Consider the following 15,226-nt stretch of genomic DNA (forward strand, 5'->3'; position numbering starts at 1 on the left):
CTGGGACACAAACTCTGCACGAGTGGCCTCTCCTTGAGCCATTACATCACCTCGTGTGACTTGAGGGAAGGAAGGACCGAGGCACCCTTGGTTCCTAAGGAGGATAGTATAGGCTCAGTCACGTCCGCCCAAATCCACATGCTGAATCCCTAACCCCCAGGACCCCAGGATGTGGCTGTATTTGGAGATGGGATTTTTAAAGAGGTGATCAAGGTAAAAATGAGGTCACTAGGCTGGATCCTAATCCAATAGGATTGATGTCCTACAAGAAGAGACTAGGACACAGATAGGCACAGGGGGAGACCATGTGAGGACCTGGGGAGAAGATGGCTGTCTAAGCACCAAGTAGAGAGGCCTCAGGAGAAATCAGCCTGCAGACACCTTGATCTCAGCATCCAGGACTGGGAGATAGGTCTGTTATTCAAGCGGCCCAGTCTGTGGTATTTGTTATGGTGGTCCTGAGCAGACTCACACACAGGGTAACTCAGGGCTCAGACTGGACAGAGCCCACTCTCCATCCCCCTGTATGTGAGTTACAGGATCCTCAGGACCTGAGGAGGGGGTCCCTGAGGGGAGGCACGAGATAGAAGATGCTAGGCATTAACATGACTGCATTCATGTTAAACGTGCCTGAAGTCCATTCACACGAGATGGTTTTGTCCTGTATGTATGCCCACATCAGCACCTTCAGTCTGAACTGCAGATCTTTGGCTTCACCAGCTCCACTGAGAGCATTAGCTTCACCTGCTGTGGACCGTCTCCTATAGGATTTCCAGAACCACAAAGCATCGAAGCTTCACAGACCCCAGAGTCTGGGCACTAGCGTCCAGGTAACCCTCACAGGAGAGCCATGCAGCTGCCCGTGAGAAACCATTTCCCTTTTTCCTGTTCACAGCTACCCTGCACCTCCCAGCCTTCCCACCCCTTACAGCTGGGGCACAGTGTCTCGTGTTACCAAGGGGAAGGGGTGGAGGTGGTGAGGGCCTTGACCAGCCTGCATCCTAGGACGGAGGGCATGATGCCCACCTGGTCACCCCACCCTGCCGGTTGGAGCCCTCACCTGGAAGCAGGGAGGAGAAACAAGGGGGACAGAGCCTGGGACCTGACACCCACCTGCCCTGGACTCTCACAAGAAGGGGACAGAGACATCTTGAGCTCCAGCCCAGTTTTGGGAGACACTTTGTTCCAGCAACAAACTTTTGCCTTAAAAGCCAAGGTAGGGGCTTCCCTGGTGGCGCAGTGGTTGAGAGTCCGCCTGCTGATGCAGGGGACAAGGGTTCGTGCCCCGGTCCGGGAAGATCCCACATGCCGCGGAGCTGCTGGGCCCGTGAGCCATGGCCGCTGAGCCTGTGCGCCCGGAGCCTGTGCTCCGCAACGGGAGAGGCCGCAACAGTGAGAGGCCCGTGTACGGCAAAAAAAAAAAAAAAGCCAAGGTGCTTTACAAACTCCTCCCCAGGTGTCACAGAAAGTCAGGCTTAATCTCATCACACTTTTCTCAAACCCCGGCTCACACTGAGACCACCTCTCAGGTGATGGTGCTTAAAAGCAGTCCCTTTAAAAGATCCCTGGAGTTCAGCTCTCCCGGCCCTGCCTTCAGTTTAAGGGAGAAGTTTCCTTGACAACCTTAACAAACCTGCTCAGTTTCCTTGACAACCAAGCTTTGCAATTTCCCAAACTCTTCTCCTTCAAACGTTCCTATTCTAGGCTTGATGAGCCTAAAGTGACAGTGCTGTCATCATGTGCCAGAGAGTGACTCCTCCAAGCCCATAGTTATTGGTTACATGATGCTATTGATGATGAAACCCCAGAAGAGCCAGCTTTGCAGTATAACCACTTCTGGACTCGGCACTGGGTCCCTTTCCACGGACAGAGTGGAGTGGCTGTTTCCACGGGCCCCGTGGTGGAAGAGCTCACCTAATGAAGCCGGGACTTCATCCTTTCCAGGTGATTCCAGGGTCCTCACTCTGCCCAGACCCCACCCACATGGCTGCTGCCTATGCCAGTCTATACGGGACCTTGGTTACCTCCTAAAATGAGGGTTATTTTATACACAGGTAATGGGTTGAATGCTGGCCCCAAAAGATGTGCCCCCCAGAACACGTGAACAGGACCATATCTGGGAAAAGCGTCTTAGTATATGTAGTGAAGGATCTCGAGGTGAGGTCATCTTGGGTTAGGGTGGCCCTCAATCCAATTGAGAGAGTCCCTATGAGAGACAACAGAGGAGAGACACAGACATAGAGGAGAAGCCACGTGAAGACAGAGGCAGAGACGGGAGGGACGCAGCCGTAAGCCTGGGGACGCCTGGAGCCCCCAAAATCTGGAAAAGGCAGGAAGAACCCTATCCTAGAGCCTTTGGAGAGACTTCCATCCTTCAACACCTTGATCTCAGATGTCTGGTCTCCAGGACTGGGGGAGGATGAATTCCTGTTGTCTTAAACCACCCAGCTTGTGGTCATTTGTTACAGAAGCCACAGAACGGTCACACAGACCCTGCTCTGTAGGATCCTGGAAGTGCGGGTCTCATTAAAGGCCGACAGAGACTGGATTGCAGAACCCTTAGAGTCAGCACTGGGCCCCAGAAATCCTAAAGCAGTGGTTGGACACCAGAATGTTGAGGGGTCAGTCGGAAGCCCATCCCTAAGGGTGCCGGCTGCACACAGCCTCCCCAGGTTTTTACGTCTGTACATGTTGGGGATAAGTATTTCCATCCTGATTCAGGACCTTTGATGTCACCGTTCACGTTACTAATTAAGAACCCACTAGTTACACAGAGGAAAACCCTATCAGGGCACTTGCTCCAGTGGTAAACAATTCTGAAGTTGGTCAGAGTTGGGGAATCGTCTCCCATGCAGCCAGCAGCACCCCCGCAAGGAGTGTCCTCATTGCAAAGCTGGGAGACCGTGCCGAGGCGTCTGTGAGTAAACGTGAGCTGAGCCCCAGGCCAGCTAAAGCTGAACTGTTCCCACCCTTCCCAGGTAAAACACCTGAATATGTACAAGGACTTGAAAGCCTAGAGGAAGGGCCGTGGAGCCACACCAGCGACAGCACGCAGACCGACTTGGTGCCTGCAGGCCAGCCAGGGTGGTCCTGGCCCCGGGCGCTCTTCTGGAAGCTTTCCATTTTCCTGCCTGAGATACCCCTCCTGTCCTGGCCCCCACTGCTTTTTTCCTTCCTCACCTCTGCCTAGGGAGAAATTCCAGCGGCAGGTATGGGTGACACATCCTCTTCTTTAGCAGGTGGCAGCCTGGCAACTCCTGCAGAAAGTCCAGCAGAGCCCCACTCACACCGGGCCACCCACAAAGCCATGGCCCCTCACTCCCTCCCAGCAGCACAGCCCCGACACTGCTGACGGGGCAGAGACTATGGTGTCAGGCACAGCTGCAGGGGCTCTTATGCCTGGAGCGGTGTTTATATTGACCTCCACCCAGGCACACCTGGGGAGGGCTGGCAGGCAGGGTCAGGCTGCCCAGGTCAGCCAATCCTTGCCCATCAAGGACTCAGAGTTGCAGAAAATGGGCCTTGCTGCACCGGCCAGGTCCAAGGAACAGGTGTAGGGTCCTGAGGGTCAGGATAGACAAGGGGCTGCAGCTCTGCTTGTTTTCTAATCATTTTATCTGGCCCATGAGTGGGAGACAACTTCAAGAAGACCCTCTCCTAATGAGAGGAACCCAGGAGTCAGGGAGAGGAGGGGTGGCGGGTGGAGACAGAGGCCTGGTGCCCCGCCTGCAGTGGAAGCCTCTGGAAGACCAGGCAGAGGGAGGCCGCACAGAGTGAAGCCCAGGGTCACAGACCTGTCGGAGCTGCTGTTTGTTAGTTCAGGTCCTGCTCTGAGGTGCTCTGTGTCAGCTCAACCGACAGGTGGGCTGGGGGTGCTCTGCAGTGACGGCTATGTGCACGGTTCCTGTGTGCCCAGCCCTGCCGGGTGTCTGCCCAGGGGAGCTCCATACCCAGGGAGGGGCCTGACCACGAGAGCCCCGGGGGCTGCTGGGTGCCGGCCCAGGTGAGCTCCATACCGAGGGAGGGGCCCGGCCACGAGGGCCCCGGGGGCTGCTGGGTGCCAGCCCAGGTGAGCTCCATATCCTGGGAGAGGCCTGACCACGAGGGCCCCGGGGGCTGCTGGGTACCTGCTCAGGTGAGCTCCATATCCTGGGAGGGGCCTGACCACGAGGGCCCCATGTGCTGGGAGGGGGGCATGTATGAGCGTCCTCTCTGTGCAGCCAGCACAGAGTTGCTTAGCAACTTCCCTGTGGGCAGTGCTGGGATGAAATGAGAACCAGGAGATGCCACAGACCCCCTGAAACCCTGTCCATCTAGAGTGATGAGGTCAGTAGGTGGGTGCTGGCCACTGTGCTGCATAAGGGAGGCCCCACGGGTACCTCTTGTGTCTTCCACCTGACACCATGGAGGCCTCCCCAGGACAGAGCAGACAGCCTGCCTGGGGCAGGTGGGAGCCTCTGGTGACCCTGCAGGGGACATGAGAGGGATGGACCAGGCAGGAGGGGGTGGGAGCCCAGGCAGAGCCATGGGGCTCAGGGCCAAGGGGGCCTTTCTGGGTCTGAGCTGGGAGTGGACAGGTGGTGAGTGTGATCCAGGAAATCTGCTCTGGTGACGTGAGGCTGAACTTGCTTCAGAGTGACAAGCCTTCCGGATGATCACAAAACAGGATAGTGAGATGGATCCTGTTAAAAGAAGGTAAGTGAATCCCCCTCAAGAGGATGCTCTGTGAGCTGGTCCCGGGAGGGGGGTGAAGGGAACAGGCGTGGAACCTGCGGGGAGTGGGCAGTCCCCCTGGGTGGGCGGCGGGTGCAGAGCCCACTCCGTGTCCCACATCTGTGCTTCCGGCTGGATTACTTGGCTTCTCAGAGCCTCAGCTTCCTGGTCTGCTCATGGGGTGATGGTAGCATGGACTGACTAGTGATTTGCTCAGAACAGGGTAGGAAGGGGTCTAGTGGAAATTCCACAGAACACTGTCAGTATAGGAATCGCAGGCCCTGTTTCCCGCAGGTCTGCCTTCAGGATCAGGAGAGAAAATCTGAGCAGACTTGCAGCAGAGCCTGGGGATGGGCTCCGTGTGGTGGGACCCCCTGCTTCCTGAGTCTCGGAAGGAGCAGCTCCAGTGGGCAGTGGCAGCTTCATCCCACACCTGGAAGCATCCAGACCTCAAGGCCCAGGAACCCCGAGCCCTGTGTCTGGGCCCCCAGGAGGCAGACGGGACAGGCTGGCCTCCTCCTCGGCCCTCTTCCTGCCCAGAACATTCGGGGTCCAGGCCGTCATTAGGGAGAAGAAGGGATGGGGGTGTCCCATGTGGGAAGAGGACACGGAGCGGCTTGTGCACGTGGACGTCCACACCGGGAATGTGGGTCGGTGGGACGCAGGCACCGGGAGGGTCAGGTGGTGGGCCTGAGGAAGCAGGGCTGGGCTGGGGGTCCTGGGGGGTGTGTGTGCGAGCTTTGCCTGTGCCGGGTCTGAGACTCCACGGGGCTTCCCTCCCCTGGTCACTGGGGAGGAGGGGCCGAGCAGCGTTGGTGGAGGGACCCCTCGCGTCCCCAGGCCCTGGCAGCATCAGCCCTTCAGGCTCTGGGTCGGGGAGCCTGAGGAACGCAGGCCCAGCTGTGCCCACAGGGAGGCCTGGAGGGGTCGGGCGGGAAGCACTGGTCTGCTGTCGCCTGTGCGGAAGCTTCCGAGCCAGTGTCCAGTGGGAGCTCTCACCTGGCACGTGGGTTTCAGGTCCACAGCTCAGATCACCTTCTAGCCGCTTGGTTTGTTTTCTAGACACAAAGTCCTAATATCTCCTATGTCCCCTGCCCGTGAAAAGGCACGTCTCACCTGGCACCAGGTGCTGCCTCTGGTCCCCCCTGACGGGACGCCCAGCAGCCAGGGTCACTGCGTCACGACTGTCAGGGGGTGTCAGGCGTGGGGGGACGAGAGCACACGGTCCAGGCCCACGAGGGGCCGTGCCGTCCACGGAGCCGGCGCTGTGGCTGTAGGTGTCCCTGCCCCCACCCCACGGGCAGAGACCGCCGCCCCCTTACAGACTGTTCCCAAGTGACGTCACGTGGACCCTGCTCGGGCCCCAGCCTGGCGAGGCGCTCTGCCTCAGCGGGGGAGGTTTCCTTTGTCCACGTGGAGTCAAGTAGGCAAATAACAAAACCAAAGCCGAGACCACCACACACAGGCTCTATTCAGTGGCCAGAGAATGGAGAAGCGGGAACTAAGTTCACAGATCAACTTCTCGCCCTCCTGGAGAGAGTGGCTTAATTGTAAAGAGCGAAGACAAAGGGAGGAGGAGTGAGGCTAGTGATGGGATGAAGAGGCCTTCCGGGGGAAGGGGCGGGGCTTTTCCCAAGGGGGCGGGGCACCACCTCCTTTGACCCGTTTCTGGTCCTTCACGTCCAGTCATGGCCGCCGGTGGGTGTGTCACTTAATATGCCGATATAGTAAATTCAACCTGTGATGAGACTCAGGGTCTGTTGGGGGTCAGATTCGTTGCCATCTTGGTCCCAGCTGGTTCCATCTGTTTGTTTGTTTGTAGCTTCCTTTCTTATCTCTGGACCCCTTCACTTAAATACTTAGGTGAACTCCTGCTGAAGATGGGGGGTGGAGGACAGCCCTGTGAAAGGTGGGTCCACGGGCTTTGAGCAGAGCCTGGAGCAGCTTTGACAACAAGAGGAGGAGGCTGAGACGGGCGGTCAGTCTGACTGACGCCCGCACTGGGGCCTGTGGTCGGCATGCGGAGGTGGTCAGCTGGGGCAGGTGTCAGGGAAGGTTCTCAGTGTTTACACAGAAGATGTGAACATGGGTCCAGATGCAGAGCTGCCTGCGGACGCTGGTACAGAAACCCCTGATTCTTTCCTGAGAAAACTGGTGGGCGGTCATTCAGGCAACAGTGCAAACTGCTTGCTCTGGAGGCTCTTGTGGGGAAGTGGGGACTTAGCAACAGGGGCTCAGCCTGCATAACCCCAGAAGCCCTCCCAGGACAGCCCCAGAACCGCTTCTGGAATGGCAAGCAGAAGTGGGTCTTCCACCTACTAGACGTGGAGGAGAGGGCTGGGGTCTGCAGTGCCGCCCTCACCTTCAGGGACTGGCTGGGAGGCTCACAGGACCCAGCACATGCTCGTGGCTTGTATCCTCACAGCTGAGATGGGTCACAGCACGCAGTAGGGATGCCCGGGAGGGAGGGCCCCTGCTCCGGTCACCTCATGACCCGTCATGCCCCCTCCTCACCTCGAGGGTCTCTAGGGTGTCTCTTCCCCCAGTGACGCAGGGCAGAACCACGACAGTTACCCGCACCCCCGTGCCCCCAGGGAAGCTCATTAGAGGCTTGGCACCGGCTGGCGGCTGGTCACGTGGTGCGCTCTGCCCTCACCCTCCAAAATGCCGGTGCCCAGAAGGGGAGCCGGGGTCCAGCATGAGCCACATGGTTTGTGCAACAGCACAGGCGCAGGGGGCTGCCCCTAACGGGAGGTGGGAGGGTTTAGATCAGGCCTGGGAGCTGCTCACCAGCTGCATTAGCTTCCCGGGGCAGCTGTGATGAACGACCACAAACGGAGGCTCAGAGCAACTGTCCTCTCAGTCCTGGAGATCAGACGTCTGAGGTCAAGGTGTCCCAGGGCTGCGCTCCCTCTGGAGGCTCCAGGGGAGGGTCCTGCCTGCCTCTTCCAGCTTCTGGGGGCTCCAGGCGTCCCTGGGCTTGTGGCTGCATCCCTCCCGTCTCTGCCTCCATCTTCACGTGGTGTCTCCTGTGTGTCTATGTCTCTCTGCTTGTCTCTTAGAAGGACACTGTCACTGATTCGGGGCCACCCAGATCCAGGATGACCTCACCTCCATATCCATAACTAATTATACCTGCAGAGACCATACTTCCAAATACGGTTCCATTCTCAGATTCTGGGGGGCATGACGTGGACATAACTTCTTGGGGGACCCCCCCATTCAATCCACTATAGCAGCCAGTTCCCAGATGCCAGCCGACCTTCCTCAGGACAGCATCAGGCTGGTGATGTTCCATGTTTCCTCACGGAGTTGCCTCTTGTTTCCTGTGGTAACAGTGAGGTTGGGTGGGGGGCGCTGCCGGCTGACCTCCCGGTCATTCCAGGGGCCACGCTGACGTGTCCTTCCCGGGAGGGTGCGAGCACGGCCAGGGCTCCCTGGGAATTCTCCACACTGACCGCTCGGTGGTCAGACACCTGCATGGCTGGCCCGGTCCCCACACCTCTGCACCTTCTACCACGTCCACAGCCTGGTGGACTCTGTGCGGGCCTGTGACCCGGAGGTGTGGACCGGCAGGCTCGATGCGAGCCCTCCTGCCTGCCACGTGGCCTCCAGCCCACCACAGGCCCTCCAGTCCTGCCATGGACACCCCCATCCCATGAACCCCCAAGAGGCCTTCTGGGAGGGGTGAGAACTTGGCCATGAAAAACACAGGGCAGGCTCTAACTGCAGCAGGTGAAGGCAAGGACTGAGGGTGCTTGGCTATTTGTCCCCCAAAGACCCCGAATGTGGGCTCTGACTTGATGGGTCCACCTCCACCTGAGCCCACCTGGGGGGTCGCTGCAGGGAGAGCGCATCCTTGGGTGATTTTCCAACTCTCCCCACATCAGCCTCACCCCCTGGGCCCCCCCGGCCCCATTAATAGTCTTTAAATAGTGTCTCTCACCCATCAGGCCTGCGTGGGAGATCTTCATATTGTGTGGGAGGCCAGCGACCAGCGCCCATGTGTCCTGGGTGTCTTGGGAGGGGAGGGGGCCTCACTCTCACGTTCCTGTCCCAGTGCACCTGGGGGTGGGGGCAGCAGACCCAGGCTTTGTTCCGGCAGAAGCTCCCTTTCTGTGCAGGTCTTCCCCCGCTCCCGTTATCCTCACTGGAGGCTCAGGAGGCCACAGCATTGGGGCACCTCCAGCACCAGGACCCCACCCTAGGGAATTTCTCAAGAGCAGGGACCAGGCCTGGAGGTGGAGGGGAGGAGGGAGCCGGCCTCTTCAGGATCCCCGGGGCTAGGATGCCTCCTACACAGGAGGGCCTTGGACTCAGCTTAACTACCACCCAGGGTCTCCTACCCCTCCCCTGGTAGAGTAGCCCTTCAGATTCCAGGGCCCCAAGATCCTCCCCACCAACTTCTGCCCCCAACTGTAAAGTCAGGGACCCAGAGACCCCCTCCCTGGCTTCTTTTTTCTTGGAGGCTCCCAGAATTCCCTGAAGCTGTTATACCCAGGGTTTATTATGGTGAAGGATGCAAGTTAAAATCAGCGAGGACAGGGGGCATGAGCAGGGTCCAGCCTCCTCAGCTGTGGCAGCCCAGGGAATTCCACCTGAGTCCTGAAGTGCAGGGTTTACTGGGGTCTGTCACGTCAATGTGGGGACCGCCGTGTGCCTGACCTTGACCTCCAGCCCCCGGGGGACTCGGGAAGCCCCACCGTGTATCACGCCGTCAGCACAGACCAGCCTGGAGCGAGGCCCATGGAGCACGGACACTCCCGTCCGACTCAAGGTGACCTCCTAGAGCAAGGACAGAGGCCCGGCCTCTCTGTGGGCAGGTGAACCCACACCGCACGGGCCCTGGTGCAGTGCCCGTTCCGCGTGGTCAGCGTGGGTGCACGCGGGTCAGCCAGTGTCTGTGTGTCTCAGCCTGTGACCACAGACCACACTGTCCTGCTCTGCTCACAAGAGCGAGGCCAATGCAGGGACGACGGGGGTGGGAACAAAGCTGGGTCCTGGCCAGGCTGGGTGAGAAAGCGTCCAAGGAGCGAGAACCCGGCTGCCCTTGCCTGGTGAGCCGAGAGCGGACGTCCGCCCTGTGGGCAGCCCCTCTCCCCACGTCCCGAGGTAAGGCTGCCTTTCTGCACCCTGGGGCAGGGTCATGCCTGTGTATACAGCAGGACGCACAGCAGTGCACGCAGCAGGCCTGATGCCTGCCCTTGCCAGGTACTTGGGGGCTTGGTGAGGGTGGAACATGCCGACAGGACATGGGCCGACCCCGGGGAGGATGTAGGGGTGAAGCGTTTGGGAGCCTCTGGAGGGGATCCTCACCTGCCTGCACAGGTGGACTGAGGACACAGACCGAAGGTGGGCAGGCGGGGAGCCCAGTCCTGGGTCATCCCTGAGGCTGGACGAGGGGTGTGGAGCCGGGGGTGATCACAGGACAGTGCGGAGAGGGACCGTCCGAGGCAGCGGGGAAGGTGAAGACTGTGCCCAACGGGAGGACAGAGAGGCCAGCAGGTGGCGCTGCAGGCGCGGGTAGCAGGGCTGCTCCCTGCAGGGCGGCGCCAGAGCCCCGCACCGCTGGAAACCCCGCGGTGTCCGGACAGAACCCCAGAGGATGGGGGGCCGGATGGGCGGGAAGGGTTCGGAAAAGTCACCCCATCTCCACATGTCCGGGAGGTGGGGTCCCCGCTTCCGCCTCGTTCCTTAGAGTCTCCCCACCTGGGGAGTCAGCACACTCAACAGCCGGTCGTGCACGGCTTGGAATCTGTCGGGAGGATGAAGGGGAAGGGGGGAAAGGAATGAAAAACAAGCTCTGCGTGCTTGGACAGCACATGCCAGTCTAATTTCCCATCAGGAAGAGGAATTTCCCAAAGGCTCAGGCCGCCCCTGTAACCAGAATGGGGCTTGAAGCAATCCTGCCACCTTGTGGCCGGTTTCAGAAACAAGTTGAAGACAGTTGCTCAGGGGCACTGCAATCCACCACGCCTTCAGGGTTGTAAATGACAACTATCGTAGAAAAAAGTCTTGGGGCAAGTAACTGAAAAGGACTTGAAAACAAGGCAGAACTGCAGGAACCGGACTGCAAGAGGTAGATTGGACTTGCCGTTAAAGCACATGAAAGCTGCTCAATATTGCCTATGATTCAGTTGGCCAAAAAGGGTGTACAGGTTGAAACCCATACGACCTTTGTGGCCAACCAAACATGCGGGAAATACAAATCAACACTACAGAGATGTAGCACTTTGCCCCAGTCAGAATAGCCAACCTCACAAAGTGTAAAAACCAGAAATGGAGGAGAGGATGTGGAGAAAAGGGAACCCTGCTACGCTGATGGCGGGAATGTCAGTTGCTAACAGCCACGCTGGAGAAGGGTATGACGTTTCCTAAAAATTCTAAAAAATAGAGTTACAGGGACTTCCTGGCGGCGCAGACGTTAAGAATCCAACTGCCAAGGCAGAGGACACAGGGTCGAGCCCTAGTCGGGAAAGATAACACATGCCGCGGAGCAACTAAGCCCGTGCGCCATAACTACTGAGCCTGTGCTCTAGAGCCCGTGAGCCACAACTACGGAGCCCGTGTGCTACAACTACTGAAGCCTGACGCCTAAAGCCAGTGCTGTGCAAGAACAGAAGCCACTGCAATGAGAAGCCCGTGTACATCAACGAACAGTAGCCCCAACTTCCTGCAAACAGAGAAACCCCACACGAACTAACGAAGACCCAACACAGGCAAAATTAATTACCTAATTAATTAACAAACAACAGAGCTACAGAGCATACGGCACTTCCACTCCCGGGTGTACATCTCGGGAGAACCATAAACCCATAGGACACAGGCACTTCAACTGTTAGTGCGGCCCTTTTGCAGGAGCCTCGACTTGGAAACAATATAAATGTCCTTGGAAGGAAAAAATGGATAAAGAAGATATGGTACTTATGTACAATGGAATAGTACTCAGCCATGAGATCTATGAAATAAGGCCAGTTGCAGCAACTCAGGTGAACTTAGGTACAATCATTCTAAGTGACATAAGTCAGACACAAAAAGACACTTAGCATAAGATATCACTTATAGGTGGAATCTAAAAATGGCTACACGTGAACTAAATTACAAAACAGAAACAGGGTCACACATTTAGAAAACACATTTATGGCTGCTAAAGGGGAAAGGTGGGGTGGGGTGAGGCATAAACCAGAGCATTGAAATTAACACAGATACTGTTCCAAAGACCAAACAGGTAATCGACAAGACCTACTCTATAGCTCAAGAACTGGACTCAGCACACTCTAGTCACGAGAAAAGAATATATACGACTGGTAAGAATCTTAAAAGAATTTATGGATGTCTCTCTGTAAGTGAAACAAGTGGATGTGCAGCAGCAAGAAAGACAGCATGGAAAATCACGTTTACCCCATTATAAAAATAAATTTTTAAAAAACAAAAAAAAAGACAGAAAGAAAATGTTACAAAATTCGCTCAGGGGCTGTGATGCAACCTGGATTGACCACATCTAGACCCACAGCTGCATGGGCCCTAAGGCTGGACACTTGTGGGGCTGAGAAGCATGGTGAGGATGAGTCAGCAAATGCAGCCCCTTTCGAGTAATCCTGCCTGGTCCCCATTCCATGGATCCCAAATCTCCAAGTGCAGGGGACCCTTCGTACAGCTAAAACATGCATGGGACACCCTGACAATGATACACTGTCGCATCGGGAAGAGTTTGGAAAAGGCACCTCATCTCCTCATCTCCAGGCACTCGGGTTCCCCGCTCCAGCCTCTTTCCTAACCATCTCCCCACCAGGGGAAGTCAGCACCATCAACATCTTGTTTCGCACACTTTGGAATTTGTCCCCAAGATGAACTGGAAGGTGGGAAGAATGAGGGACAGCGCTGAGGTGTTTGGACAGGCACATGCCACTCTAATTTCCGAAGAGGAAGAGGAAGTGACAAAAGGCTCAGCTAGCCTTCTGAACTAGAATAGGGCTTGAAGCAATCCTGCTGTACGGTGGCCAATGCCCAAAGAAACAAGTTGAAAAGTGGAGCTCAGGGGCACTGCAAGTCACAGTCGTGCAGGACTGTAAATGATACCTAACGTGGAAAAATGCCTTGAGGTAAGTCACGAAAGAGGACTTGAAAGCAAGGCAGAATTGCAGGAACGGAATTTCAATAGGGAGACTGGTCTCGCCTTGAAAGCACAGGGAAAGGGGCAGAACTTCTTCAACGATGCCATTGGCCAGAAAGGGCATATGCGTTCTACAAGAATATATTCAGGGAAAACGCATACACCCTTTTTGGCAAACCAAGCAGGCGCACCATGCAAATCAACACTACAAGGAGGTATCACTTCGCATCAGTCCGAAGGGCCATCCTCACAAAGTGTAAAAACCAGAAGTGAAGGATTCGGCATGGAGAAAAGGGAGCCTTTTTACGTTGATTGTGGAAAGGTAAATTGCCAATGGCACTCTGGAGAAGTGTATTCTGTCTCCTAAAAAAAATCTAAGAAACAAAGCTACAGAGCATACGGCACTTCCACTCATGGGCATATGTCTTGGGAAAAGCAACACTCGACAGGACACAGGCGCCACAACTTTTAGTGCTTGTCTGTTTACAAGAGCCTTGACTTGGATACAACCGAAATCTCCTTGGAAGGAAAACACGGATAAAGAAGATGTGATACTTATGTACAATGGAATATAACTCAGCCATGAAATCAATGAAATAAGGCCAGTTGCAGCAACTCAGGTGGACTTAGGTACGATCATTCTAAGTGACATAAGTCAGACAGAAAAAGAGACTTATCATAAGGTATCAGTTATAGGTGGAATATCAAAATTGCTATATACGAACTAAATGTCAAGAGACACAGAACCACACATTTAGAAAACACACTTACGACCGCCAGAGTGCAAAGGTCGGTTGAGGTGAGGCATAAACCAGGAGTTTAAAATGAGCACAGATACCGTTCCACAGACCAAACAGGCAATCAACAAGGCTTACTCTAAAGCGCAAAGGACTAGACTCAGCACACCCTACACACCGGACCCTGACCCTGACCCTGACCCTAACAACCTTAACCGTAACCCTAACTTATAGGTGGCATCTAAACATGGATACAAATAAATGAACAAGCGTACGAAACACAAACAGCGACACACATTTAGAAAACACAACTGTGGCTACGAAAGGGGGAAGGCGGGGTGGAGGGAGGCATAGACCAGGAGGTTGAAATCAGCATACATACCCTTCATGGACAATATAGGTAATCGACAAGGACCTAGTGTACAGCACATAGAACCCAACACATTGAAATCTCCAGAAGAGAATACATAAGACTGCTAAGAATATGGAAAAAAATATGTAGATGTTTCTCTTTATGTGAACCAAGTGGAGGTACACCAGAAAGGGACACAGCATTGTAAATCAGCTATAATCCACTATATAAAAATGATAAATTACAAAGAGAGAGAGAGAGAACTTCTTAGTAAATTCTTTCAGCAGCAGTGACCCAACCTGGAGTCCCATCATGTAGACCCAGAGCTGGCTAGGGCCCTAAGGCTGGACACTCCTGGCGCTGAGAGACACCTGGTGAGGATGTGCCAGCAAATGCAGCCCCATTGCAGTGGTACTGCCTGGTCCCCACTCCATGGGTCCCGTATCTCCAGGTGCAGGGGAGCCAACCTACAGCTAGCCTAACCCTCTAACCCTGAACCTCTAACCTAGATCCTTTAACTCTGACCCTCAAAACCTCATCCTCTTAATGGACCTTCTAATACTGTCCCTAAGCCTCTAGCCCTGACCCTGACCCTATCTTCTCACCCTGAGCACTGAGGCTGAATTTTTTTTAATGAAATGTACAAGTCTTTTTTTTTTTTTTTATGACTGCATTGGGTCTGCATTGCTGCACGTAGGCTTTCTCTAGTTGCAGCGAGTGGGGGCTGCTCTTCGTTGCGGTGTGTGGCCTCCAGGCGCATGGACTTCAGTAGTCACAGCATGCAGGCTTAGTAGTTGTGACACGTGGGCCCTGGAGCACGCAGGCTTCAGCAGTTGCGGCGCGTGGGCTCAGTAGTTGTGGCTCGTGGGCTCTAGAGCACAGGCTCAGTAGTTGTGGCACACGGGCTTAGTTGCTCCGTGGCACGTGGGATCTTCCCGGCCCAGGGTTCGAACCCATGTCCCCTGCATCAGCAGGTGGATCCTCAACCACTGCACCACCAGGGAAGTCCCTGAGCCTGAATTTCAATCCTTAATCCTGACCCTCTAACTCTGAACCATACACTACTCCCTAACCCTAACCTCTGACCTGACCATGATCCTACACCACCTTTAACCCTTAACTATAGGCTCATATCAGAACAGACTAAAAATTTGAACCCTACTCCAATCCCCTGAAGTCGCATGAAGAAGCAGGTAACTCAGATACACTCATGCCTCACCTCTTCCCTACCTCCAATCTCCTTTCCCCACACCTAAGACCACCTTGCTTCCTTATCCTATAAGTACCTCAAGCCCCTTCCTTGCCTCTGGG

Source organism: Mesoplodon mirus (assembly GCF_964341445.2).
Source record: "Mesoplodon mirus genome assembly, chromosome: 15".
Lineage (NCBI taxonomy): Eukaryota > Metazoa > Chordata > Mammalia > Artiodactyla > Ziphiidae > Mesoplodon > Mesoplodon mirus.